Raw genomic sequence first — 13,432 nt, 5'->3', positions numbered from 1 at the left:
GTATTTGTTATCAATTTTGTACCTATATTTTCTTTATAATTTTTGTGACTTTGTTTGTTTTCTCTCTTTCTTTTCCTTCTTCTTTTCTTTCACATTGTATTTTGGAAATTCCAAACTCTACTCTAGATTTTTAATTTCTGCTTTTATGTATTTGTTACCAATTTTGTACCTTTAAGAACCCAATCTTCAGTACTCATTTTTCACTAGGGAGCGAGATTACTGGCTTGAATGCTCTCTCTCCCTCTGGACTCTCCTTTTTCTCCACCAGGTCGCCTGTGTCTCCTCCCTAACCCCTCTCTACTCTACCCAACTCTGTGAATTTCTGTGTGTTCCAGATGGTGGAGAACACTTAGGGAACTGATTACTGGCTGGATCTGTCTCCCTCCTTTTCATTCCCCCCTTTTATCCTCCTGGCCACCTCTGTCTCCTTCCTCCTTCTTCTCTTCTCTCTATAACTCCGTGAACATCTCTGAGCAGTCCAGTTGTGGAGTGCACATGAGGAAGTGATTACTGGATAGCCCACTCTCTCCTCTATTGATTCCACCTCATCTCACTCAGATCACCTCTAACTCCCTCCTCCCTCTTCTCTTCTCCATGTAACACTGTGAACCTCTCTGGGTGACCCTCATGGTGGAGAAACTTTTCATCTTTAACGTAGATGTTTTATCAATGGTGCTATATAGAAGGAGAAGTTTTGAAATGACTGTAAAAATAGGACCGATAACTGGAAGCAGGAGGCTTAAGTCCAAACCCTGACTCCAGGGAACTCCTGACTCCAGGGAACATTAATTGACAGGAGCTCATCAAACGCCTCCATACCTACACTGAAACCAAGCACCACACAAGGGCCAACAAGTTCCAGGGCAAGACACACCAAGCAAATTCTCCAGCAACAAAGGAACACAGCCCTGAGCTCCAAGATACAGGCTGCCCAAAGTCACCCCAAAACCACAGACATCTCATAACTCATTACTGAACACTTCATTGCACTCCAGAGAGAAGAAATACAGCTCCACCCACCAGAACACCAATACAAGCTTCCCTAACCAAGAAACCTTGACAAGCCACCTGTACAAACCCACACACAGTGAGGAAACGCCACAATAAAGAGAACTCCACAAACTGCCAGAATACAGAAAGGACACCCCAAACTCAGCAATTTAAACAAGATGAAGAGACAGAGGAATACCCAGCAGATAAAGGAACAGGATAAATGCCCACAAAACCAAACAAAAGAGGAAGAGATAGGGAATCTACCTGATAAAGAATTCCAAATAATGATAGTGAAATTGATCCAAAATCTTGAAATCAAAATGGAATCACAGATAAATAGCCTGGAGACAAGGATTGAGAAGATGCAAGAAAGGTTTAACAAGGACCTAGAAGAAATAAAAAAGAGTCAATATATAATGAATAATGCAATAAATGAGATCAAAAACACTCTGGAGGCAACGAATAGTAGAATAACAGAATAACAGCAGAAGATAGGATTCGTGAATTAGAAGATAGAATGGTAGAAATAAATGAATCAGAGAGGAAAAAAGAAAAATGAATTAAAAGAAATGAGGACAATCTCAGAGAACTCCAGGACAATATTAAACGCTACAACATTCAAATCATAGGGGTCCCAGAAGAAGACAAAAAGAAAGACCATGAGAAAATACTTGAGGAGATAATAGTTGAAAACTTCCCTAAAATGGGGAAGGAAATAATCACTCAAGTCCAAGTAACCCAGAGAGTCCCAAACCCAAGGCAAAACACCCCAAGACACATGTTAATCAAATTAACAAAGATCAAACACAAAGAACAAATATTAAAAGCAGCAAGGGAAAAACAACAAATAACACACAAGGGAATTCCCATAAGGATAACAGCTGATCTTTCAATAGAAACTCTTCAGGCCAGGAGGGAATGGCAAGACATACTTAAAGTGATGGAAGAAAATAACCTACAGCCCAGATTATTGTACCCAGCAAGGATCTCATTCAAATATGAAGGAGAAGTCAAAAGCTTTACAGACAAGCAAAAGCTGAGAGAATTCAGCACCACCAAACCAGCTCTCCAACAAATGCTAAAGGATATTCTCTAGACAGGAAACACAAAAATGGTATAAAATTCGAACCCAAAACAATAAAGTAAATGGCAGTAGGATCATACTTATCAGTAATTACCTTAAACATAAATGGGTTGAATGCCCCAACCAAAAGACAAAGACTGGCTGAATGGATACAAAAACAAGACCCCTACATATGTTGTCTACAAGAGACCCACCTCAAAACAGGGGACACATACAGACTGAAAGTGAAGGGCTGGAAAAAGATTTTCCATGCAAATTGGGACCAAAAGAAAGCAGGAGTAGCAATACTCATATCAGATAAAATAGACTTTAAAACAAAAGTAGTGAAAAGAGACAAAGACGGTCACTACATAATGATCAAAGGATAAATCCAAGAAGAAGATATAACAATTATAAATATATATGCACCCAACACAGGAGCACTGCAATATGTAAGACAAATGCTAACAAGTATGAAAGGAGAAATTAACAATAACACAATAATAGTGGGAGACTTTAATACCCCACTCACACCTATGGATAGATCAACTAAACAGAAATTAACAAGGAAACACAAACTTTAAATGATACAATAGACCAGTTAGACCTAATTGATATCTATAGGACATTTCATCCCAAAACAATGAATTTCACCTTTTTCTCAAGTGCACATGGAACCTTCTCCAGGATAGATCACATCCTGGGCCATAAATCTAGCCTTGGTAAATTCAAAAAAATAGAAATCATTCCAAGCATCTTCTCTGACCACAATGCAGTAAGATTAGATCTCAATTACAGAAGAAAAACTATTAAAAATTCCAACATATGGAGGCTGAACAACACGCTGCTGAATAACCAACAAATCACAGAAGAAATCAAAAAAGAAATCAAAATTTGCATAGAAACAAATGAAAATGAAAACACAACAACCCCAAACCTGTGGGACACTGTAAAAGCAGTCCTAAGGGGAAAGTTCATAGCAATACAGGCATACCTCAAGAAACAAGAAAAAAGTCAAATAAATAACCTAACCCTACACCTAAAGCAACTAGAAAAGGAAGAAATGAAGAACCCCAGGATTAGTAGAAGGAAAGAAATCTTAAAAATTAGGGCAGAAATAAATGCAAAAGAAACAAAGGAGACCATAGCAAAAATCAACAAAGCCAAAAGCTGGTTCTTTGAAAGGATAAATAAAATTGACAAACCATTAGCCAGACTCATCAAGAAACAAAGGGAGAAAAATCAAATCAATAAAATTAGAAATGAAAATGGAGAGATCACAACAGACAACACAGAAATACAAAGGATCATAAGAGACTACTATCAGCAATTATATGCCAATAAAATGGACAACGTGGAAGAAATGGACAAATTCTTAGAAAAGTACAACTTTCCAAAACTGGACCAGGAAGAAACAGAAAATCTTAACAGACTCATCACAAGCATGGAAATTGAAACTGTAATCAAAAATCTTCCAGCAAACAAAAGCCCAGGTCCAGATGGCTTCACAGCTGAATTCTACCAAAAATTTAGAAAAGAGCTAACACCTATCCTACTCAAACTCTTCCAGAAAATTGCAGAGGAAGGTAAACTTTCAAACTCATTCTATGAGGCCACCATCACCCTAATCCCAAAACCTGACAAAGATCCCACAAAAAAAGAAAACTACAGGCCAATATCACTGATGAAATTAGATGCAAAAATCCTTAACAAAATTCTAGCAATCAGAATCCAACAACACATTAAAAAGATCATACACCACAACCAAGTGGGCTTTATCCAGGGATACAAAGATTCTTCAATATCCACAGATCAATCAATGTAATACACCACATCAACAAATTGAAAAATAAAAGACGTATGATTATCTCAATAGATGTAGAGAAAGCCTTTGACAAAATTCAACATCCATTTATGACAAAAACTCTCCAGAAAGCAGGAATAGAAGGAACATACCTCAACATAATAAAAGCTATATATGACAAACCCACAGCAAACATTATCCTCAATGGTGGAAAATTGAAAGCATTTCCCCTAAAGTCAGGAACAAAACAAAGATGCCCACTTTCACCATTACTATTCAGCATAGTTTTGAAAGTTTTGGCCACAGCAATCAGAGCAGAAAAAGAAATAAAAGGAATCCAAACTGGAAAAGAAGAAGTAAAACTCTCACTGTTTGCAGATGACATGATCCTCTACATAGAAAACCCTAAAGACTCCACCAGAAAATTACTAGAGCTAATCAATGAATATAGTAAAGTTGCAGGATATAAAATCAACACACAGGAATCCCTTGCATTCCTATACACTAATAATGAGAAAATAAAAAGAGAAATTAAGGAAACAATCCCATTCACCATTGCAATGGAAAGAATAAAATACTTAGGAATATATCTACCTAAAGAAACTAAAGACCTATATATAGAAAACTATAAAACACTGGTGAAAGAAATCAAAGAGGACACTAATAGATGGAGAAATATACCATGTTCATGGATTGGAAGAATCAATTTGGTGAAAATGAGTATACTACCCAAAGCAATTTATAGATTCAATGCAATCCCTATCAAGCTACCAACGGTATTTTTCACAGAGCTAGAACAAATAATTTCACAATTTGTATGGAAATACAAAAAACCTCAAATAGCCAAAGCTATCTTGATAAAGAAGAATGGAACTTGAGGAATCAACCCACCTGACTTCAGGCTCTACTACAAAGCCACAGTCATCAAGACAGTATGGTACTGGCACAAAGACAGAAATATAGATCAATGGAACAAAATAGAAAGCCCAGAGATAAATCCGTGCACGTATGGACACCTTATCTTTGACAAAGGAGGCAAGAATATACAATGGATTAAAGACAATCTCTTTAACAAGTGGTGCTGGGAAAACTGGTCAACCACTTGTAAAAGAATGAAACTAGAACACTTTCTAACACCATACACAAAAATAAACTCAAAATGGATCAAAGATCTAAACATAAGACCAGAAACTATAAAACTCCTAGAGGAGAACATAGGCAAAACACTCTCCAACGTAAATCACAGCAGGATCCTCTATGACCCACCTCCCAGAATATTGGAAATAAAAGCAAAAATAAACAAATGGGACCTAATTAAACTTAAAAGCTTCTGCACAACAAAGGAAACTATTAGCAAGGTGAAATGACAGCCTTCAAAATAGGAGAAAATAATAGCAAAGGAAGCAACAGACAAACAACTAATCTCAAAAATATACAAGCAACTCCTGCAGCTCAGTTCCAGAAAAATAAGTGACCCAATCAAAAAATGGGCCAAAGAACTAAATAGACATTTCTCCAAAGAAGACATACAGATGGCTAACAAACACATGAAAAGATGCTCAACATCACTCATTATCAGAGAAATGCAAATCAAAACCACTATGAGGTACCATTTCACGCCAGTCAGAACGGCTGCGATCCAAAAGTCTACAAGCAATAAATGCTGGAGAGGGTGTGGAGAGAAGGGAACTCTCTTACACTGTTGGTGGGAATGCAAACTAGTACAGCCACTATGGAGAACAGTGTGGAGATCCCTTAAAAAACTGGAAACAGAACTGCCTTATGATCCAGCAATCCCACTGCTGGGCATACACACTGAGGAAACCAGAACAGAAAGAGACACGTGTACCCCAATGTTCATTGCAGCACTGTTTATAATAGCCAGGACATGGAAGCAACCTAGATGTTCATCAGCAGATGAATGGATAAGAAAGCTGTGGTACATAAACACAATGGAGTATTACTCAACCATTAAAAAGAATACATTTGAATCAGTTCTAATGAGGTGGATGAAACTGGAGCCTATTATACAGAGTGAAGTAAGCCAGAAAGAAAAACACCAATACAGTATACTAATGCATATATATGGAATTTAGAAAGCTGGTAACAATAACCCTGTATACGAGATAGCAAAAGAGACACTGATGTATAGAACAGTTTTATGGACTCTGTGGGAGAGGGAGAGGGTGGGAAGATTTGGGAGAATGACACTGAAACATGTAGAATATCATGTAAGAAACGAGTCGCCCGTCCAGGTTTGATGTACGATACTGGATGCTTGGGGCTGGTGCACTGGGACAACCCAGAGGGATGGTATGGGGAGGGAGGAGGGACGAGGGTTCAGGATGGGGAACACATATATGCCTGTGGTGGATTCATTTCAATATTTGGCAAAACCAGTACAATATTGTAAAGTTTAAAAATAAAATAAAATTTTTAAAAAAAGAAAAAAGAAAAATGGTATTGATGAGCCTATTTGGAGGGCAGGAATAGAGGCACAGACCTACAGAACAGACTTGTGAACACAGCGGAGGAAGGAGAGGGTGGACAAATTGAAGGAGTAGAACTGACATATATACACCACCGTTTGTAAAACAGATAGCAGGAACCTGCTGTATAGCACAGGGAGCTCAGCACATTGTTCTTTGATGACCTAGAGTGGGGGATGGGGGGATGGGAGGGAGGTTGAAGAGGGAAAGAATATATGTATACACGTGGTTGATTCACTTTGCTGTACAGAAGAAACTAACACAACATTGTAAAGCCAGCATATTCCAATTAAAAAAAAGAAAGAAAGAAAGAAAGAAAGAAATGCCTAACACAGAACTCACCCCTTCTTGGCCTAAACATCACTGGGATGTTGAAGGATCTAAACAAAAATTCATGGATCCTGGAACTGCTCTACCATCAGGATTCCTTATGTGAGGAAAGAATTTCTTTCTGCTTTTTGTTTTTACTCAGGTTTCCTGTTATTTGCAACCAGAGACAACATAGCTGAAAGAGAGGGACTTGTCAGTAACCTGATGAAAGAAATGTATAAGAACAAGTGAAAATAAACCTGCTTAATAAATTCCAGGCTGAAAATTTTATGACTCATAAAACAATTTTTTTTTGGCAATTTCTTCCTGTTATCTATCAGACCATAATTTGTTAATCTATTTAAATATCCATTAGATAATAAAACTGTAAGATACTTGTGTATGTTTTTAATGTTCCTGAAAAGTAAATAATGAATGGTATAAAATAATTTTACATTGGTAATTTTATAATATTCTGTATATTGGTAGCTAATAAAATCTGTATAATGACATGAAACTTGTCTTAACCCATTTTACTCCTAAAATTGAATAGTTTGTAAAACTTCCCAGAATTCCCAAAGTATTCTGATTTAATCATTCCATATTTCTAAATATTACTTCTCATTTTCTTCATTAGGAGCAGAGTGTTGTTCTCGTTCTACTAGTAACATATATTTCCAAGCTTTATTAGGTCTTATAAAGTTATAATAACTAGAGAAATAATAACATCACTGAGTTCTAAATACTGAGCTAAATAATTGGCTTACAGTATTTCATTTCAACCACAAACCTTCCAATTTTTCAGATGAGAACCCAAGGTTTAAATTTAAAGTAACTAATTCCACATCCTAAAAATATAAACCAGACCTATCTACATGAAAAGTTATGAGTTATAAAACAGCTAATAAACTAATTTTTAAAAGCCTCATAAATGCACCGTAACTACAGTTTTCTCTCAAATTGTTTTGTAAGGGAATTATAAATTTTTCATATCAGGAAAAAAAAAAGAATTTGAAAAGACACATATAACCTAGTCTCTTTGAAACATTTTACTAGCATTAATTTGGTTGCATAAATTTGGACAAAGATAATTCTAAAGTTTATTTAATAACAATTAAAATTTAGGGAAAAAAAAAACCCTACAAAACTAAGAGGTAAGTTTGTTACAGTTATCAAACACTATCCAACTCCTTTGCATATCAGGAAATTTCATGATGTTCAAATTTGATGTGGTTTGCACAAGTTCACTCAGGTATTCAGTCCGCTGTTCATTCAGAATAGTTTTTCAACATTTTCTTTGAAATCTCTAGAGATTCAACAGTAATTCTCAAACAATAAGAGGACGTTTACATGGAAAGAATGAAAAAGAAACATTCTCAGGCTTTGTGTGATTTCTTAAGAAGACGTATTACTGTGAGCTGTTTTAATGAATGGCCACCCTATTGTCTTCCACTGAGAGTTTTCTCTAATCATCAATTGATTATGACAAAACTCAACTCTGTAGGAACATATTTATTGCAAAGTCTCGAACATAAATGTGTCCTGATTTACTTGTGTTCGTGAGGTATAAATGTTCCATGTGCAAGAATGCACTCTTCTCTCCACAATAGTAATAACTCTTCTGCTCATCTGATTCAAAATAATTTTTGTGCTAAATGCATAGAATTGAAAATTAAAATTAACAAGTTCTCAATTCTTGGTTTCAATATTTATAATAAAAAGAATACTACAGTTTTGTCAGAAACAGAAAATTTTGACATAGGTATTGCACTGTCAAAAGAATAAAATAAACTTGATTGGATAGAAATTTTATTTAGTAAGTGCATGTTGATTATTAGAGATCATCATTTCCTTGTCCAGGTTCTCACAATCAAGCCCTTTACTCTGAATGTAAAATCTTACTTCAAATATAGCCACCAACCAAAAAAGATTTACAAGAAACCACAAAATAATATATAAATTCACAAAAATAAATTTGAAGATAGAAAAACGGATGATATCAAAGCAATTGATCATAGGCTAGAAAAATACAGATACATATTTTGAAATATGTCTGGGACCACATACTTCCATCTCTTCTCCCTCAGAGAAACTCAACAAAATACAGCTAAAGGTATAAAAAGCTATAAAACTATAAGAACCAAGAAAATAAGAGAAGACAAAACAGTAAGTAAAGCTGTCATTTGGAAGACAAAAAGTAGATGACTTAGTAAAACCTAAGAATCTATAACCCAAGAGCTTACAAACTGGAATATCAATGAGAAAGGTGTCAATAGACCCCACAGGAATCTGAGAAGTCAGGGAGGGGAAGAGCTGGGAATTGAACAGGGTAGAGATGATGCCTGTCTGATAAGCCCGGGATTCTAGTTATAAGAGTATATATGGTATAATTAGACTCCTAAGTGGGCTTCCCAGGTGGCGCAGTGATAAAGAATCTGCCTGCAATGCAGGAGACATGGGAGACGAGGGTTCAATACCTGGGTCAGGAAGATCCCCTGGAGTAGGAAATGGCAATCCACTCCAATATCCTTGCCAGGGAAATCCCATGGACAGAGGAGCCTTATGGGCTACAGTCCATAGAGTTGCAAAAAGTCAGATACAAATGAGCAACTAAATAACAAGATTCCTAAGTATCCCCTCATTCTGCACATTCAGAGACAACTCCTTTCCACCATACATGGGCACAAAGGAACAGAAGCCACTAAAATTCAATGAAACAAACTCAGAGAGAAACAGACTCCCATATACCACACATGGCAAAGAATGGTGTTGAAGACTGAAGAGCAAAACAGAAGGACCAAGTGAAATTCTAAGTTACAGTAGAACTTAATCCTTGTTTCCCACATTTCTCTAAGAAATGGAAGAAAACAACAAAAAAACACCCTTGGAGATTGAAAATACACTGAAAATAAATTTCAACAGTAAGATAAAAATAAGGTTTTGGAAATCTGCCATAAAGGAAAACAAAAAGACATATGTAGATAATAAACTAGAAAAACTGAAAATTAGATGATCACATCAATGAATTCAAAACTTCTATCAGTAGACATTCTAGAAATAAATAGAGAAAAATGCAGGGGGGTAAAAAGTGCTAAAGAAATCTTCCTGCACAACTTAAATATCTTTCCAATACAAAGAAAAAAGAAGTTCATACTAAAGGTACATAATAAAATTTTGTAAGACTTTCGGAATATTTGTTTTTTTCCTTCAGTTTTGAGAGAGAAACAAAAGACACACAAAGAACCAAGAACATTAAACAAAAGTCTGCATGAGAATCTTCATACACATCTTTATTGTGTATACTGCATAAAAATGCATCTTTATTCATTAAAGTAAAAATCTGGAAATATTAAATAATCCAAATGTTCATGACGTTCACCAACAATAGCACTCAGTTCAGCAAATAAAAAATTAAGCTACTGCTACATGCCAAAACATAGATGGTTTTCAGAAAAGTAATGTTGTGCATAATAAACCAAACACAGATTATGTGCTATATGATTCCACTTATGTGATGTTTAAGACCAGGCAAAGTCAGAACTGCATTTATGTTCAGAGATTAAGAATAATTTACTATGAAGGACATAAGGAGCCTTCTGGTGTAGCTGGAAATGTTCTGTGTAATCTTGATCTCAGTAGATGGCTTTTTCCACATGTAAAGTTCCATTAGATTCTACATGTAATATGAGTACATTTTATAGCTACATTTAAGAGCCTCACATTTGTGAGACTGTTTATTTTTATTTATTTTTTTTTAAAAATCAAGTAAAATAAATCAAATTTCTTTTTAAGAAAATAAAATTCAATTAAGTTCAATAGTTTAAAAAAATCAGTTAAAAAGAAAAATAATTGAGTTGAAAGACAGGGACGAAAAAGTTATTTCAGAATGTCAAATAAAAGGATTAAAAGGTTAAAATTATATTATAAAGTATGAGGCAAGGGACAAGGAGCAAGGCCCAGAAGTCCTGACCCATACGATTTCTGAAAGAGAAAAATAGAAAGAATGGAGGATAAAAATTCTAAGAAATAATGGAGAATATTTCCCCAGTTACAGAAGAATAAAAATCCTTAGATTAAAGCAGTTCCTCTAGTCTTGAGTAGAATCTGAGAACACACAGGCACGCACATACCCTAGGTGTATCATCACTGAATTTGGGGTTATTATGAATGGACAGAAAAATCTTAAATGCTGTAAGAAAGAAAATTTTTGAAATCAGATACAAATGTTTTCCTATCAGCAGTGTAAGAAGACAAAGGATAGTATCTCCAGACTCTTATAACTTGGAATACAGGGATCTATACCAGATAAGTGATTAAGTGTGTGTGAATGAATTATTAAAGACAAAAATGTATGATATAGAAAAAAATAAAATTGATCGATAAAGCCCAGAACTGGATGGAAGATATGATATTGGGAGAGACTCTGTCTTTTGATCTCCAAAAACCACCATGAAAACAGAACAAAACCTAAAATGTATCAAGCTGGGTAATAAGTTAACCGATGAATCCCTAAATACAAGCAACAAAGACAAAACACTAGCAGCGAGACTGCAAGTGCATCTGTGCGGGAGGAAGCAGCGGACACATCACCAGGGCTCTTACAGTTCCCCAAAGCCGGGACACACTCCCTGTAAAAGCTTCACATGGCAACCTGAGAACGGCAGTAGAAATCAGAGGTGATCTGTAGGATCTACTCACAAGTGTGTGCGAAGAACTATGAAACCAGAGGTCTCACGGTTTGGAACCATTTAGACTCTAAACTAGCTCCGTTTCAAGATGAAGCCTTATACTGAAGAGAATTTGCTGGGAGTAGAATCCAAATTGAGCCAGGCAAACATATTCCAAAAGAAAAAGAAAAAAGTAAAAGTCCATAAAAAGCTGGGAAGGAAAGCAGTGAAAGCAGAGCTCAGAAAAAATGAGGCAATTTTTCTCACCATTTTTTAAAGAAGATTTCCAGAGCTGTGAAGCTTAAAAAAAAAAGATAAAACATTTATCCTTGCTCACATCCCCATCTCCCTTCTATAAGGAAAAGAATATCTACGTTATATAATAAATGAGGAACAGAAAAGAATCAGTCAAATGCCATAGAAAGTTTCTATAAGCAAAAGGAAGAAAGGGAACAGAATAATACCTTTACAAGCAATGCAAACATGTCAAAGGCAAATCCTACAGATAAAACTGGAACCTCATATGTTAGCACAAGCTATGTCAGATGCTATGAAAGAACAATATAAATCCAAATTAGAAAAAAAATCACCAATGAGGATATTGAGGAAATAGTGTTATAAAAAGGTGACATAAATCATGAAAGAATTTTTAAAATTTCTTTAAGTCATATCATAAGTGAAGAAAAAACTAGAAAGAATATATGAGCTAGTAAACATAATAGATAATGTCTTAAGAAAAAGAGATGGAAAAGAGGAAATTCTTTAAACCTGAAAGATATGAGAGAGATAAATAGGACTTGAAAGAAATGGATGGATTTGGGCTATGGGTAAATCAAAGCTAACATACATATAATAAGAGTCCCCAAAGACCAAAACTAACAGTAAAACTAATTCAAGAAAAGTTTTCAGAAACAAAAGATGATTTAAAGCTGTATATTAAAGAGCCACCACATGTCTTTGAAGATTGGCCCAAATGACCAACATCAAGACATTCTAGCAAAACAATCAGAAAGACACACAGGCAGAAAAACAGAAGGAAAAAAATAAACACACACACCTGTCTGGGTGTCCAGGCAAAAAAGCCAAATCACTTATATGGAAAACATCAGACTTTGATAATATATGTTAAAATCTGTAAAATTAAGGCTTGTTGTTGTTTAGTCACTAAGTTGTGTCCAGTTCTTCTGCAACCTCAAAGACTGTAGCCTGCCAGGATCCTCTGTCCCTGGGATTCCCAGACAAGAATACTAGAATGGTTTGCCATTTCCTTCTCCAGTTGATCTTCCTGACCCAGGGGTAAAACCTGCATCTCCTGCATTGGCGGGTGGATTCTTCACCACTAAGCCACCTGGGAAGCCAAAATTAAGGATAAATAATGATTATAAGGAATGTAGCTATATACTGACTTTTATCTCCTTTAATATCTTTTTTTCAGTTTTGATTTTGAAACCAAGTATTTAAAATTTAACTTCAAAGTATCATTATAAACTCATGATGAATTTATTTTAAAAAACATTTTCTAGTTCTTGCCACTAAAGGACCCTGGAAATAATCACCAACGCAGTAGCAGAGAACATCCCTACCACCAAGACTGTGATCCTTAAGTGTGTTTCTCACTAAAAAGAACCAGGATTTCCTGAACAAGTAGCTGATTCCAAGTAAGGGGCAGAAAATGTACAAGATGAGGACATGTACCAGGGTCATGGGAAGATGTAGAATCCCACCTGGTTAAGCTCCCTCTGGTTAAAAGTGAGTCGATTGGAACATCAATAATAACAACTGCAATCAATTGAAACACAAATATGTTTAAATCTATGAACTTATAATGATATTTTTAAAAACTCATTAAACACATTTACAAATTCATTATTTTGAAAACTAGTAAACAAAGAGGAAGCATCAAATATTTATCCTGCTTGTCCTCTAGGATATAACCTCAGAGCCTATGGGAATTAGATTACACAGGAATCACCAACTGTGATCAGTAACTGACAACATCACATAAAGAGAAGGTCCATGTTGATGTACAGCAGAAACCAACAAACTGTTGTAGTTATCTTTCAATTATAAGTAAATAAATTTTTAAAAAGAGACGAGATAGTACTGA

The sequence above is a fragment of the Bos taurus genome, chromosome 9 (genome assembly GCF_002263795.3).
Source record: "Bos taurus isolate L1 Dominette 01449 registration number 42190680 breed Hereford chromosome 9, ARS-UCD2.0, whole genome shotgun sequence".
Taxonomy (NCBI): Eukaryota; Metazoa; Chordata; class Mammalia; order Artiodactyla; family Bovidae; genus Bos; species Bos taurus.
The sequence above is the reverse complement of the archived record's forward strand: the minus strand, read 5'-3'. Positions refer to the sequence as shown.